General features: G+C 48.4%; 1 protein-coding gene and 38 non-coding genes across 39 annotated transcripts in view; all 39 read left to right on the top strand.

Annotated features, from left to right (window-relative positions):
* The window catches only part of LOC119176671 (unextended protein), a 418,752-nt gene that overhangs the window by 212,665 nt on the left and 192,883 nt on the right, over positions 1-13,204 (top strand). The window lies entirely within an intron of this gene.
* On the top strand, positions 168-240 carry TRNAK-CUU (transfer RNA lysine (anticodon CUU)). Its single transcript has one exon. It is a non-coding gene; the product is annotated as a tRNA-Lys (tRNA).
* TRNAK-UUU (transfer RNA lysine (anticodon UUU)) lies at positions 588-660 on the top strand. The gene has a single exon. It is a non-coding gene; the product is annotated as a tRNA-Lys (tRNA).
* TRNAI-AAU (transfer RNA isoleucine (anticodon AAU)) lies at positions 799-871 on the top strand. Its single transcript has one exon. It is a non-coding gene; the product is annotated as a tRNA-Ile (tRNA).
* Positions 1,222-1,294, top strand: TRNAK-UUU (transfer RNA lysine (anticodon UUU)). Its single transcript has one exon. It is a non-coding gene; the product is annotated as a tRNA-Lys (tRNA).
* Positions 1,433-1,505, top strand: TRNAI-AAU (transfer RNA isoleucine (anticodon AAU)). The gene has a single exon. It is a non-coding gene; the product is annotated as a tRNA-Ile (tRNA).
* Positions 1,644-1,716, top strand: TRNAI-AAU (transfer RNA isoleucine (anticodon AAU)). Its single transcript has one exon. It is a non-coding gene; the product is annotated as a tRNA-Ile (tRNA).
* TRNAK-UUU (transfer RNA lysine (anticodon UUU)) lies at positions 1,856-1,928 on the top strand. Its single transcript has one exon. It is a non-coding gene; the product is annotated as a tRNA-Lys (tRNA).
* Positions 2,279-2,351, top strand: TRNAK-UUU (transfer RNA lysine (anticodon UUU)). Its single transcript has one exon. It is a non-coding gene; the product is annotated as a tRNA-Lys (tRNA).
* On the top strand, positions 2,700-2,772 carry TRNAI-AAU (transfer RNA isoleucine (anticodon AAU)). The gene has a single exon. It is a non-coding gene; the product is annotated as a tRNA-Ile (tRNA).
* On the top strand, positions 2,911-2,983 carry TRNAI-AAU (transfer RNA isoleucine (anticodon AAU)). The gene has a single exon. It is a non-coding gene; the product is annotated as a tRNA-Ile (tRNA).
* TRNAI-AAU (transfer RNA isoleucine (anticodon AAU)) lies at positions 3,123-3,195 on the top strand. Its single transcript has one exon. It is a non-coding gene; the product is annotated as a tRNA-Ile (tRNA).
* Positions 3,755-3,827, top strand: TRNAK-UUU (transfer RNA lysine (anticodon UUU)). Its single transcript has one exon. It is a non-coding gene; the product is annotated as a tRNA-Lys (tRNA).
* Positions 3,965-4,037, top strand: TRNAK-UUU (transfer RNA lysine (anticodon UUU)). Its single transcript has one exon. It is a non-coding gene; the product is annotated as a tRNA-Lys (tRNA).
* On the top strand, positions 4,175-4,247 carry TRNAI-AAU (transfer RNA isoleucine (anticodon AAU)). Its single transcript has one exon. It is a non-coding gene; the product is annotated as a tRNA-Ile (tRNA).
* TRNAK-UUU (transfer RNA lysine (anticodon UUU)) lies at positions 4,597-4,669 on the top strand. The gene has a single exon. It is a non-coding gene; the product is annotated as a tRNA-Lys (tRNA).
* Positions 4,808-4,880, top strand: TRNAK-UUU (transfer RNA lysine (anticodon UUU)). Its single transcript has one exon. It is a non-coding gene; the product is annotated as a tRNA-Lys (tRNA).
* Positions 5,019-5,092, top strand: TRNAI-AAU (transfer RNA isoleucine (anticodon AAU)). Its single transcript has one exon. It is a non-coding gene; the product is annotated as a tRNA-Ile (tRNA).
* TRNAK-UUU (transfer RNA lysine (anticodon UUU)) lies at positions 5,232-5,304 on the top strand. Its single transcript has one exon. It is a non-coding gene; the product is annotated as a tRNA-Lys (tRNA).
* TRNAI-AAU (transfer RNA isoleucine (anticodon AAU)) lies at positions 5,656-5,728 on the top strand. The gene has a single exon. It is a non-coding gene; the product is annotated as a tRNA-Ile (tRNA).
* Positions 5,867-5,939, top strand: TRNAI-AAU (transfer RNA isoleucine (anticodon AAU)). Its single transcript has one exon. It is a non-coding gene; the product is annotated as a tRNA-Ile (tRNA).
* On the top strand, positions 6,079-6,151 carry TRNAI-AAU (transfer RNA isoleucine (anticodon AAU)). The gene has a single exon. It is a non-coding gene; the product is annotated as a tRNA-Ile (tRNA).
* Positions 6,504-6,576, top strand: TRNAK-UUU (transfer RNA lysine (anticodon UUU)). Its single transcript has one exon. It is a non-coding gene; the product is annotated as a tRNA-Lys (tRNA).
* On the top strand, positions 6,715-6,787 carry TRNAI-AAU (transfer RNA isoleucine (anticodon AAU)). The gene has a single exon. It is a non-coding gene; the product is annotated as a tRNA-Ile (tRNA).
* Positions 6,926-6,998, top strand: TRNAI-AAU (transfer RNA isoleucine (anticodon AAU)). The gene has a single exon. It is a non-coding gene; the product is annotated as a tRNA-Ile (tRNA).
* Positions 7,138-7,329, top strand: TRNAE-UUC (transfer RNA glutamic acid (anticodon UUC)). Its single transcript has 2 exons — positions 7,138-7,174; positions 7,294-7,329. It is a non-coding gene; the product is annotated as a tRNA-Glu (tRNA).
* Positions 7,468-7,540, top strand: TRNAK-UUU (transfer RNA lysine (anticodon UUU)). The gene has a single exon. It is a non-coding gene; the product is annotated as a tRNA-Lys (tRNA).
* On the top strand, positions 7,680-7,752 carry TRNAK-UUU (transfer RNA lysine (anticodon UUU)). Its single transcript has one exon. It is a non-coding gene; the product is annotated as a tRNA-Lys (tRNA).
* Positions 8,316-8,388, top strand: TRNAI-AAU (transfer RNA isoleucine (anticodon AAU)). Its single transcript has one exon. It is a non-coding gene; the product is annotated as a tRNA-Ile (tRNA).
* On the top strand, positions 8,528-8,600 carry TRNAE-UUC (transfer RNA glutamic acid (anticodon UUC)). The gene has a single exon. It is a non-coding gene; the product is annotated as a tRNA-Glu (tRNA).
* On the top strand, positions 9,163-9,235 carry TRNAK-UUU (transfer RNA lysine (anticodon UUU)). Its single transcript has one exon. It is a non-coding gene; the product is annotated as a tRNA-Lys (tRNA).
* Positions 9,799-9,871, top strand: TRNAI-AAU (transfer RNA isoleucine (anticodon AAU)). Its single transcript has one exon. It is a non-coding gene; the product is annotated as a tRNA-Ile (tRNA).
* TRNAK-UUU (transfer RNA lysine (anticodon UUU)) lies at positions 10,011-10,083 on the top strand. The gene has a single exon. It is a non-coding gene; the product is annotated as a tRNA-Lys (tRNA).
* Positions 10,222-10,294, top strand: TRNAK-UUU (transfer RNA lysine (anticodon UUU)). The gene has a single exon. It is a non-coding gene; the product is annotated as a tRNA-Lys (tRNA).
* On the top strand, positions 10,858-10,930 carry TRNAK-UUU (transfer RNA lysine (anticodon UUU)). Its single transcript has one exon. It is a non-coding gene; the product is annotated as a tRNA-Lys (tRNA).
* On the top strand, positions 11,068-11,140 carry TRNAK-UUU (transfer RNA lysine (anticodon UUU)). The gene has a single exon. It is a non-coding gene; the product is annotated as a tRNA-Lys (tRNA).
* On the top strand, positions 11,491-11,563 carry TRNAK-UUU (transfer RNA lysine (anticodon UUU)). Its single transcript has one exon. It is a non-coding gene; the product is annotated as a tRNA-Lys (tRNA).
* TRNAI-AAU (transfer RNA isoleucine (anticodon AAU)) lies at positions 11,912-11,984 on the top strand. Its single transcript has one exon. It is a non-coding gene; the product is annotated as a tRNA-Ile (tRNA).
* On the top strand, positions 12,547-12,619 carry TRNAK-UUU (transfer RNA lysine (anticodon UUU)). The gene has a single exon. It is a non-coding gene; the product is annotated as a tRNA-Lys (tRNA).

The raw sequence follows: 13,204 nt of genomic DNA on the forward strand, positions 1-13,204 counted from the left end.
AATCGTTGGTTCAAGCCCCAAGTTGGGCGCGGCAATTTTTACTGATCTGTTCCCATGTTACACGGATTGTTTTCCAATCTTCTTTCGCCTTCCTCTCTTTCGCTCTGTGACTTAAGCTTTATGACCATGAACGCACGGGGGGACGCAAACTGAAACGCGTACTGTCCGCCCGGCTAGCTCAGTCGGTAGAGCATGAGAATCTTAATCTCAGGGTCGTGGGTTAAAGCCCCACGTTGGGCGCTGCATTTTTTATTGATCTGTAGCCTTATTACACGGATTGTTTTCCAATCTTTCTTCGCCTCCCTCTCCTTCGCTCTTTGACCTAAACTTTTTGACCACGAACGGACGGGGTGACGCAACATAAACGGGGGCCGTCTGCCCAGCTAGCTCAGTTAATAGAGCATGAGGCTTTTAATCTCAAGGTCGTAGGTTCGTTTCCACGTTGGGCACTGCTTCTTTTAATGATCTCTTCTCATGTTACACGGATTGAATTCCAATCTTTCTTCGCCTCCCTCTCCTTCGCTTTTTGACTTAAGCTTTCTGACCATGAACGCACGGAGGGACGCAAACTGAAACGGGCGCTGGCTGCCCGGCTAGCTCAGTCGGTAGAGCATGAGGCTTTTAATCTCAGGGTCGTGGGTTCGAGCCAAACGTTGGGCGCTGAATTTTTTTACTAATCTGTTGCCATGTTACAGAAATTGTTTTCTAATCTTTCTTACCTTCCTCTCCTTCACTCTTTGACTTAATCTTTCTGACCATGAACGCACGAGATGACAAAAACTGAAACGGGTGCTGTCCGCCCGGCTAGCTCAGTCGGTAGAGCATGAGACTAATATTCTCAGGTCAGCGGGTTCGAGCCCCACGTTGGGCGCTGCATTTTTTTACTGATCTGTTCCCATGTTACACGGATTGTTTTCCAATATTTCTTCGCCTTCCTCTCCTTCGCTTTTTGACTTAATCTTTCTGACCATGAACACACGGGGTGAAGCAAACTGAAACGGGTGCTGTCTGCTCGGCTAGCGCAGTTGGTAGAGCATGAGGCTTTTATATCAGAGTCGTTGGTACCAGCCCCGCGTTGGGCGCTGGTTTTTTTTACTGATCTGTTCCCATGTTACACGGATTGTTTTCCAATCTTTCTTCGCCTCCTTCCCCTTCGCTCTTTGACTTAAGCTTTCTGACCATCAACGCACGGGGTGACGCAAACTGAAACGGGTGCTGTCTGCCCGGCTAGCGCAGTCGGTAGAGCATGAGACTTTTAATCTCAGGGTCGTCGGTTCGAGCCAAACGTTGGGCGCTGTATTTTTTTACTAATCTGTTGCCATGTTACAGGAACTGTTTTCTAATCTTTTTAACCTTCCTCTCCTTCACTCTTTGACTTAATCTTTCTGACCATGAACGCACGAGATGACACAACCTGAAACGGGTACTGTCCGCCCGGCTAGCTCAGTCGGTAGAGCATGAGACTAATAATCTCAGGGCCGTGGGTTCGAGCCCCACGTTGGTCACTGCATTTTTTACTGATCTGTTCCCATGTTACACGGATTGTTTTGCAATCTTTCTTCGCCTTCCTCTCCTTCACTTTTTGACTTAATCTTTCTGACCATGAACGCACGAGATTACGCAAACTGAAACGGGCACTGTCCGCCCGGCTAGCTCAGTCGGTAAAGCATGAGACTAATAATCTCAGGGCCGCGGGTTCGAGCCCCACGTTGGGCGCTGCATTTTTTTACTGATCTGTGCCCATGTTACACGGATTGTTTTCCAATCTTCTTTCGCCTTCCTCTCTTTCGCTCTGTGACTTAAGCTTTATGACCGTGAACGCACGCGGGGACGCAAAGTGAAAGGGGTGCTGTCTGCCCGGCTAGCTTAGTCAGTAGAGCATGAGACTTTTATTCTCAGGGTCGTGGGTTCGAGCCCCACGTTGGGCGCTGCATTTTTTTACTGATCTGTTCCCATGTTACACGGATTGTTTTCCAATCTTCCTTCGCCTTCCTCTTTTTCGCTCTGTGACTTAAGCTTTCTGACCACGAACGCACGGGATGACGCAAACTGAAACACGTACTGTCCGCCCGGCTAGCTCAGTCGGTAGAGCTAAGACTTTCAATCTCAGAATCGTTGGTTCAAGCCCCAAGTTGGGCGCTGCATTTTTTTACTGATCTGTTCCCATGTTACACGGATTGTTTTCCAATCTTCCTTCGCCTTCCTCTCTTTCGCTCTGTGACTTAAGCTTTCTGACCATGAACGCACGGGATGACGCAAACTGAAACGCCAACTGTCCGCCCGGCTAGCTCAGTCCATAGAGCATGAGACTTTTAATCTCAAGGTCGTAGGTTCGAGTTCCACGTTGGGCGCTGCATTTTTTACTGATCTGCTGCCATGTTACACGGATTGTTTTCCAATCTATCTACGCCTTCCTCTCCTTCGCTGTTTCACTTAATCTTTCTGACCATGAACGCACGAGATGACGCAAGCTGAAACGGGTGCTGTCTGCTCGGCTAGCGCAGTTGGTAGAGCATGAGGCTTTTATATCAGAGTCGTTGGTACCAGCCCCACGTTGGGCGCTGGTTTTTTTACTGATCTGTTCCCATGTTACACGGATTGTTTTCCAATCTTTCTTCGCCTCCTTCCCCTTCGCTCTTTGACTTAAGCTTTCTGACCATCAACGCACGGGGTGACGCAAACTGAAACGGGTGCTGTCCGCCCGGCTAGCTCAGTCGGTAGAGCATGAGACTAATAATCTCAGGGCCGTGGGTTCGAGCCCCACGTTGGGCACTGCATTTTTTACTGATCTGTTCCCATGTTACACGGATTGTTTTCCAATCTTTCTTCGCCTTCCTCTCCTTCACTCTTTGACTTAATCTTTCTGACCATGAACGCACGAGATTACGCAAACTGAAACGGGTACTGTCCGCCCGGCTAGCTCAGTCGGTGAAGCATGAGACTAATAATCTCAGGGCCGCGGGTTCGAGCCCCACGTTGGGCGCTTAATTTTTTTACTGATCGTTTCCCATGTTACAGGAATCGTTTTCCAATCTTTCTTTGCCTTCTTCTCCTTCGCTCTTTGACTTAATCTTTCTGACCATTAACACACGGGGTGAACCAAACTGAAACGGTTGCTGTCTGCCCGGCTAGCTCAGTCGGTAGAGCATGAGACTAATAATCTCAGGGCCGCGGGTTCGAGCCCCAAGATGAGCACTGCATTTTTTTACTGATCTGTTCTCTTGTTACACGGATTGTTTTCTAATCTTCATTCGCCTTCCTCTCTTTCGCTCAGCGACTTAAGCTTTCTGACCATGAACGCACGGGATGACGCAAACTGAAACGGGTACTGTCCGCCTCGCTAGCTCAGTCGCTAGAGCATGAGACTTTTAATCTCAGAATCGTTGGTTCAAGCCCCAAGTTGGGCGCTGCATTTTTTACTGATCTGTTCCCATGTTACACGGATTGTTTTCTAATCTTTCTTCGCCTCCCTCTCCTTCGCTCTTTGTCTTAAGCTTTCTGACCATGAAGGCACGGGTGACGAAAATTAAAACGGGTGCTGTCTGCCCGGCTAGCTCAGACAGTAGAGCATGAGACTTTTAATCTCAAGGTCGTAGGTTCGTTTCCACGTTGGGCACTGCTATTTTTACCGATCTGTTCTCATGTTACACGGATTGTTTTCCAATCTTTCTTCGCCTCCCTCTCCTTCACTTTTTGACTTAAGCTTTCTGACCATGAACGCACGGAGGGACGCAAACTGAAACGGGTGCTGTATGCCCGGCTAGCTCAGTCGGTAGAGCATGAGGTTTTTAATCTTAGGGTCGTGGGTTCGAGCCCCACGTTAGGCGCTGGTTTTTTACTGATCTGTTCCCATGTTACACGGATTGTTTTCCAATCTTTCTTCGCCTCCCTCTCCTTCGCTCTTTGACTTAAGCTTTTTCACCATGAACGCACGGGGTGACGCAAACTGAAACGGGTGCTGCCTGCCCGGCTAGCACAGTCGGTAGAGCATGAGACTTTTAATCTCAGGGTCGTGGGTTCGAGCCAAACGTTGGGCGCTGAATTTTTTACTAATCTGTTGCCATGTTACAGGAATTGTTTTCTAATCTTTCTTACCTTCCTCTCCTTCACTCTTTCACTTAATCTTTCTGACCATGAACGCACGAGATGACACAAACTGAAACGGGTACTGTCCGCCCGGCTAGCTCAGTCGGTAGAGCATGAGACTAATATTCTCAGGGCCACGGGTTCGAGCCCCACGTTGGGCGCTGCATTTTTTACTGATCTGTTCCCATGTTACACGGATTGTTTTCCAATATTTCTTCGCCTTCCTCTCCTTCGCTTTTTGACTTAATCTTTCTGACCATGAACACACGGGGTGAAGCAAACTGAAACGGGCGCTGTCTGCTCGGCTAGCGCAGTTGGTAGAGCATGAGGCTTTTATATCAGAGTCGTTGGTACCAGCCCCACGTTGGGCGCTGGTTTTTTTTACTGATCTGTTCCCATGTTACACGGATTGTTTTCCAATCTTTCTTCGCCTCCTTCCCCTTCGCTCTTTGACTTAAGCTTTCTGACCATCAACGCACGGGGTGACGCAAACTGAAACGGGTGCTGTCTGCCCGGCTAGCGCAGTCGGTAGAGCATGAGACTTTTAATCTCAGGGTCGTTGGTTCGAGCCAAACGTTGGGCGCTGTATTTTTTTACTAATCTGTTCCCATATTACAGGGATTGTTTTCCAATCTTTCTTCGCCTTCCCCTCCTTTGCTCTTTGACTTAAACTTTTTGACCATGAACGAACGGGGTGACGCAACATAAATTGGGGCCGTCTGCCCGGCTAGCTCAGTCCATAGAGCATGAGACTTTTAATCTCAAGGTCGTAGGTTCGAGCCCCACGTTGGGCGCTGCATTTTTTTCTGATCTGTTCCCATGTTACACGGATTGTTTTGCAATCTTTCTTCGCCTTCCTCTCCTTCACTTTTTGACTTAATCTTTCTGACCATGAACGCACGAGATTACGCAAACTGAAATGGGCACTGTCCGCCCGGCTAGCTCAGTCGGTAAAGCATGAGACTAATAATCTCAGGGCCGCGGGTTCGAGCGCCCACGTTGGGCGCTGCATTTTTTTACTGATCTGTGCCCATGTTACACGGATTGTTTTCCAAACTTCTTTCGCCTTCCTCTCTTTCGCTCTGTGACTTAAGCTTTATGACCGTGAACGCACGCGGGGACGCAAAGTGAAAGGGGTGCTGTCTGCCCGCCTAGCTTAGTCGGTAGAGCATGAGACTTTTATTCTCAGGGTCGTGGGTTCGAGCCCCACGTTGGGCGCTGCATTTTTTTACTGATCTGTTCCCATGTTACACGGATTGTTTTCCAATCTTCCTTCGCCTTCCTCTTTTTCGCTCTGTGACTTAAGCTTTCTGACCATGAACGCACGGGATGACGCAAACTGAAACACGTACTGTCCGCCCGGCTAGCTCAGTCGGTAGAGCATGAGACTTTTAATCTCAGAATCGATGGTTCAAGCCCCAAGTTGGGCGCTGCATTTTTTTACTGATCTGTTCCCATGTTACACGGATTGTTTTCCAATCTTCCTTCGCCTTCCTCTCTTTCGCTCTGTGACTAAAGCTTTCTGACCATGAACGCACGGGATGACGCAAACTGAAACGGGTGCTGTCCGCCCGGCTAGCTCAGTCGGTAGAGCATGAGACTAATAATCTCAGGGCCGTGGGTTCGAGCCCCACGTTGGGCACTGCATTTTTTACTGATCTGTTCCCATGTTACACGGATTGTTTTCCAATTTTTCTTCGCCTTCCTCTCTTTCACTCTTTGACTTAATCTTTCTGACCATGAACGCACGAGATTACGCAAACTGAAACGGGTACTGTCCGCCCGGCTAGCTCAGTCGGTAAAGCATGAGACTAATAATCTCAGGGCCGCGGGTTCGAGCCCCACGTTGGGCGCTGATTTTTTTTACTGATCGTTTCCCATGTTACAGGAATCGTTTTCCAATCTTTCTTTGCCTTCTTCTCCTTCGCTCTTTGAATTAATCTTTCTGACCATTAACACACGGGGTGAACCAAACTGAAACGGTTGCTGTCTGCCCGGCTAGCTCAGTTGGTAGAGCATGAGACTAATAATCTCAGGGCCGCGGGTTCGAGCCCCAAGATGAGCACTGCATTTTTTTTACTGATCTGTTCTCTTGTTACACGGATTGTTTTCTAATCTTCATTCGCCTTCCTCTCTTTCGCTCAGCGACTTAAGCTTTCTGACCATGAACGCACGGGATGACGCAAACTGAAACAGGTACTGTCCGCCTCGCTAGCTCAGTCGCTAGAGCATGAGACTTTTAATCTCAGAATCGTTGGTTCAAGCCCCAAGTTGGGCGCTGCATTTTTTTACTGATCTGTTCCCATGTTACACGGATTGTTTTCCAATCTTCCTTCGCCTTCCTCTCTTTCGCTCTGTGCCTTAAGCTTTCTGACCATGAACGCACGGGATGACGCAAACTGAAACGCGAACTGTCCGCCCGGCTAGCTCAGTCGGTAGAGCATGAGACTTTTAATCTCAGGGTCGTAGGTTCGAGCCGCACGTTGGGCGCTGCATTTCTTATTGATCTGTTCCCATATTACAGGGATTGTTTTCCAATCTTTCTTCGCCTTCCCCTCCTTTGCTCTTTGACTTATTCTCTCTGACCATGAACGCACAAGATCACGCAAACTGAAACGGGTACTGTCCGCCTGGCTAGCTCAGTCGGTAGAGCATGAGACTAATAATCTCAGGGCCGCGGGTTCGAGCCCCACGTTGGGCGCTGCATTTTTTACTGATCTGTTGCCATGTTACAAGAATTGTTTTCTAATATATCTTCGCCTTCCTCTCCTTCGCTCTTTGACTTAATCTTTCTGACCATGAACGCACGAGATGACGCAAACTCGAACGAATACTGTCCGCCCGGCTAGCTCAGTCGGTAGAGCATGAGACTAATAATCTCAGGGCCGCGGGTTCGAGTCCCAAGATGGGCACTGCATTTTTTTACTGATCTGTTTTCTTGTTACACGGATTGTTTTCTAATCTTCATTCGCCTTCCTCTCTTTCGCTCTGCGACTTAAGCTTTCTGACCATGAACGCATGGGGTGACGCAAACTGAAACAGGGCCTGTCTGCCCGGCTAGCTCAGTCGGTAGAGCATGAGACTTTCTTCGCCTTCCTCTCCTTCGCTCTTTGACTTAAACTTTTTGATCATGAACGAACGGGGTGACGCAACATAAACGGGGGCCATCTGCCCGGCTAGCTCAGTCCATAGAGCTCGAGACTTTTAATCTCAAGGTCGTCGGTTCGAGCCCCACGTTGGGCGCTGCATTTTTTACTGATTTGTTGCCATGTTACACGGATTGTTTTCCAATCTATCTACGCCTTCCTCTCCTTCGCTGTTTCACTTAATCTTTCTGACCATGAAAGCACGAGATGACGCAAACTGAAACGGGTGCTGTCTGCCCGGCTAGCTCAGTCGGTGGAGCATGAGACTTTTAATCTCAGGGTCGTGGGTTCGAGCCCCATATTGGGCGCTGCATTTTTTTACTGATCTGTGCCCATGTTACACGGATTGTTTTCCAATCTTCCTTCGCCTTCCTCTTTTTCGCTCTGTGACTTAAGCTTTCTGACCATGAACGCACGGGATGACGCAAACTGAAACACGTACTGTCCGCCCGGCTAGCTCAGTCGGTAGAGCATGAGACTTTTATTCTCAGGGTCGTGGGTTCGAGCCCCACGTTGGGCGCTGAATTTTTTTACTGATCGTATCCCATGTTACAGGAATCGTTTTCCAATCTTTCTTTGCCTTCTTCTCCTTCGCTCTTTGACTTAATCTTTCCGGCCATTAACACACGGGGTGAACGAAACTGAAACGGTTGCTGTCTGCCCGGCCAGCTCAGTCGGTAGAGCATGAGACTAATAATCTCAGGGCCGCGTGTTCGAGTCCCAAGATGGGCACTGCATTTTTTTACTGATCTGTTCTCTTGTTACACGGATTGTTTTCTAATCTTCATTCGCCTTCCTCTCTTTCGCTCTGCGACTTAAGCTTTCTGACCATGAACGCACAAGATGACGCAAACTGAAACGGGTACTGTCCGCCCGGCTAGCTCAGTCGGTAGAGCATGAGACATTTAATCTCCGGGTCGTGAGTTCGAGCCAAACGTTGGGCGCTGAATTTTGTTACTAATCTGTTTCCAAGTTACAGGAATTGTTTTCTAATCTTTTTTCGCCTTCCTCTCCTTTACTTTTTGACTTAATCTTTCTGACCATGAATGCACGAGATGACGCAAACTGAAACGGGTACTGTCCGCCCGGCTAGCTCAGTCGGTAGAGCATGAAACTAATAATCTCAGGGTCGTGGATTCGAGCCCCACGTTGGGCGCTGCATTTTTTTACTGATCTGTGCCCATGTTACACGGATTGTTTTCCAATCTTCTTGCACCTTCCTCTCTTTCGCTCTGTGACTTAAGCTTTCTGACCTTGAACGCACGGGATTACGCAAACTGGAACGGGTACTGTCTGCCCGGCTAGCTCAGTCGGTAGAGCATGATACATTCAATCTCAGGGTTGTGGGTTCGAGCCCCACGATGGGCGCCAAATTTTTTACTGATCTGTTGCCATGTTACAGGAATTGTTTTTCAATATTTCTTCGCCTTCCTCTCCTTCGCTTTTTGACTTAATCTTTCTGACCATGAACACACGGGGTGAAGCAAACTGAAACGGGTGCGGGCTGCCCGGCTAGCTCAGTTGGTAGAGCATGAGGCTTTTATATCAGAGTCGTTGGTCCCAGCCCCAAGTTGGGCGCTGCATTTTTTTACTCATCTGTTCCCTTGTTACACGGATTGTTTTCCAATCTTCCTTCGCCTTCCTGTCTTTCGCTCTGTGACTTAAGATTTCTGACCATGAGCACACGAAATGACGCAAACTGAAACGGGTACTGTCCGCCCGGCTAGCTCAGTCGCTAGAGCATGAGACTTTTAATCTCAGAATCGTTGGTTCAAGCCCTAAGTTGGGCGCTGCATTTTTTTTACTGATCTGTTCCCATGTTACACGGATTGTTTTCCAATCTTCCTTCGCCTTCCTCTTTTTCGCTCTGTGACTTAAGCTTTCTGACCATGAACGCACGGGATGACGCAAACTGAAACACGTACTGTCCGCCCGGCTAGCTCAGTCGGTAGAGCATGAGACTTTTAATCTCAGGGTCGTGGGTTCGAGCCCCACGTTGGGCGCTGAATTTTTTTACTGATCGTTTCCCATGTTACAGGAATCGTTTTCCAATCTTTCTTTGCCTTCTTCTCCTTCGCTCTTTGACTTAATCTTTCTGACCATTAACACACGGGGTGAACCAAACTGAAACGGTTGCTGTCTGCCCGGCTAGCTCAGTCGGTAGAGCATGAGACTAATAATCTCAGGGCCGCGTGTTCGAGTCCCAAGATGGGCACTGCATTTTTTTACTGATCTGTTCTCTTGTTACACGGATTGTTTTCTAATCTTCATTCGCCTTCCTCTCTTTCGCTCTGCGACTTAAGCTTTCTGACCATGAACGCACAAGATGACGCAAACTGAAACGGGTACTGTCCGCCCGGCTAGCTCAGTCGGTAGAGCATGAGACATTTAATCTCCGGGTCGTGAGTTCGAGCCAAACGTTGGGCGCTGAATTTTGTTACTAATCTGTTTCCAAAATACAGGAATTGTTTTCTAATCTTTTTTCGCCTTCCTCTCCTTTACTTTTTGACTTAATCTTTCTGACCATGAATGCACGAGATGACGCAAACTGAAACGGGTACTGTCCGCCCGGCTAGCTCAGTCGGTAGAGCATGAAACTAATAATCTCAGGGTCGTGGATTCGAGCCCCACGTTGGGCGCTGCATTTTTTTACTGATCTGTGCCCATGTTACACGGATTGTTTTCCAATCTTCTTGCACCTTCCTCTCTTTCGCTCTGTGACTTAAGCTTTCTGACCTTGAACGCACGGGATTACGCAAACTGGAACGGGTACTGTCTGCCCGGCTAGCTCAGTCGGTAGAACATGATACTTTTAATCTCAGGGTTGTGGGTTCGAGCCCCACGATGGGCGCCAAATTTTTTACTGATCTGTTGCCATGTTACAGGAATTGTTTTTCAATATTTCTTCGCCTTCCTCTCCTTCGCTTTTTGACTTAATCTTTCTGACCGTGAACACACGGGGTGAAGCAAACTGAAACGGGTGCGGGCTGCCCGGCTAGCTCAGTCGGTAGAGCATGAGACTTTTAATCTCACGGTCGTGGGTTCGAGCCCCACGTTGGGCGCTGAATTTTTTTACTGATCGTTTCCCATGTTACAGGAATCGTTTTCCAATCTTTCTTTGCCTTCTTCTCCTTCGCTCTTTGACTTAATCTTTCTGACCATTAACACACGGGGTGAACCAAACTGAAACGGTTGCTGTCTGCCCGGCTAGCTCAGTCGGTAGAGCATGAGACTAATAATCTCAGGGCCGCGGGTTCGAGCCCCTAGATGAGCACTGCATTTTCTTACTGATCTGTTCTCTTGTTACACGGATTGTTTTCTAATCTTCATTCGCCTTCCTCTCTTTCGCTCAGCGACTTAAGCTTTCTGACCATGAACGCACGGGATGACGCAAACTGAAACGGGTACTGTCCGCCTCGCTAGCTCAGTCGCTAGAGCATGAGACTTTTAATCTCAGAATCGTTGGTTCAAGCCCCAAGTTGGGCGCTGCATTTTTTTACTGATCTGTTCCCAAGTTACACGGATTGTTTTCCAATCTTCCTTCGCCTTCCTCTCTTTCACTCTGTGACTTAAGCTTTCTGACCATGAACGCACGGGATGACGCAAACTGAAACGCGAACTGTCCGCCCGGCTAGCTCAGTCGGTAGAGCATGAGACTTTTAATCTCAGGGTCGTAAGTTCGAGCCGCACGTTGGGCGCTGCATTTCTTATTGATCTGTTCCCATATTACAGGGATTGTTTTCCAATCTTTCTTCGCCTTCCTCTCCTTTGCTCTTTGACTTAAACTTTTTGACCATGAACGAACGGGGTGACGCAACATAAACGGGGGCCGTCTGCCCGGCTAGCTCAGTCCATAGAGCATGAGACTTTTAATCTCAAGGTCGTAGGTTCGAGCCCCACGTTGGGCACTGCATTTTTTACTGATCTGTTGCCATGTTACACGGATTGTTTTCCAATTTATCTACGCCTTCTTCTCCTTCGCTGTTTCACTTAATCTTTCTGACCATGAACACACGAAATGACGCAAACTGAAACGGGTACTGTCCGCCCGGCTAGCTCAGTCGGTAGAGCATGAGACTTTATTTCTCAGAATCGTTGGTTCAAGCCCCAAGTTGGGCGCTGCATTTTTTTACTGATCTGTTCCCATGTTACACGGATTGTTTTCCAATCTTCCTTCGCCTTCCTCTCTTTCGCTCTGTGACTTAAGCTTTCTGACCATGAACGCACGGGATGACGCAAACTGAAACGCGAACTGTCCGCCCGGCTAGCTCAGTCCATAGACCTTGAGACTTTTAATCTCAAGGTCGTAGGTTCGAGCCCCACGTTGGGCGCTGCATTTTTTACTGATCTGTTGCCATGTTACACGGATTGTTTTCCAATCTATCTAAGCCTTCCTCTCCTTCGCTGTTTCACTTAATCTTTCTGACCATGAACGCACGAGATGACGCAAGCTGAAACGGGTGCTGTCTGCTCGGCTAGCGCAGTTGGTAGAGAATGAGGCTTTTATATCAGAGTCGTTGGTACCAGCCCCACGTTGGGCGCTGGTTTTTTTACTGATCTGTTCCAATGTTACACAGATTGTTTTCCAATCTTTCTTCGCCTCCTTCCCCTTCGCTCTTTGACTTAAGCTTTCTGACCATCAACGCACGGGGTGACGCAAACTGAAACGGGTGCTGTCCGCCCGGCTAGCGCAGTCGGTAGAGCATGAGACTAATAATCTCAGGGCCGTGGGTTCGAGCCCCACGTTGGGCACTGCATTTTTTACTGATCTGTTCCCCTGTTACACGGATTGTTTTCCAATCTTTCTTTGCCTTCTTCTCCTTCGCTTTTTGAATTAATCTTTCTGACCATTAACACACGGGGTGAACCAAACTGAAACGGTTGCTGTCTCCCGGCTAGCTCAGTTGGTAGAGCATGAGACTAATAATCTCAGGGCCGCGGGTTCGAGCCCCAAGATGAGCACTGCATTTTTTTTACTGATCTGTTCTCTTGTTACACGGATTGTTTTCTAATCTTCATTCGCCTTCCTCTCTTTCGCTCAGCGACTTAAGCTTTCTGACCATGAACGCACGGGATGACGCAAACTGAAACAGGTACTGTCCGCCTCGCTAGCTCAGTCGCTAGAGCATGAGACTTTTAATCTCAGAATCGTTGGTTCAAGCCCCAAGTTGGGCGCTGCATTTTTTTACTGATCTGTTCCCATGTTACACGGATTGTTTTCCAATCTTCCTTCGCCTTCCTCTCTTTCGCTCTGTGCCTTAAGCTTTCTGACCATGAACGCACGGGATGACGCAAACTGAAACGCGAACTGTCCGCCCGGCTAGCTCAGTCGGTAGAGCATGAGACTTTTAATCTCAGGGTCGTAGGTTCGAGCCGCACGTTGGGCGCTGCATTTCTTATTGATCTGTTCCCATATTACAGGGATTGTTTTCCAATCTTTCTTCGCCTTCCCCTCCTTTGCTCTTTGACTTATTCTCTCTGACCATGAACGCACAAGATGACGCAAACTGAAACGGGTACTGTCCGCCCGGCTAGCTCAGTCGGTAGAGCATGAGACATTTAATCCCCGGGTCGTGTTTTCGAGCCAAACGTTGGGCGCTGAATTTTTTTACTAATCTGTTGCCATGTTACAGGAATTGTTTTCCAATATTTCTTCGCCTTCTCTCCTTCGCTTTTTGACTTAATCTTTCTGACCATGAACACACGGGGTGAAGCAAACTGAAACGGGTGCTGTCTGCCCGGCTAGGTCAGTTGGTAGAGCATGAGGCTTTTAATCTCGGAGTCGTGGGTTGAAGCCCTAATTTAGGCGCTGTGTTATTTTACTGATCTGCTCCCATGTTAGACGGATTGTTTTCCAATCTTTCTTCGCCTCCTTCTCCTTCGCTCTTTGACTTAAGCTTTCTGACCATGAACGCACGGGCTGATGCAAACTGAAACGGGTGCTGTCTGTTCGGCTAGCTCAGTCGGTAGAG

The sequence above is a fragment of the Rhipicephalus microplus genome, chromosome X (assembly GCF_043290135.1).
Source record: "Rhipicephalus microplus isolate Deutch F79 chromosome X, USDA_Rmic, whole genome shotgun sequence".
In the NCBI taxonomy this organism is placed as follows: Eukaryota; Metazoa; Arthropoda; class Arachnida; order Ixodida; family Ixodidae; genus Rhipicephalus; species Rhipicephalus microplus.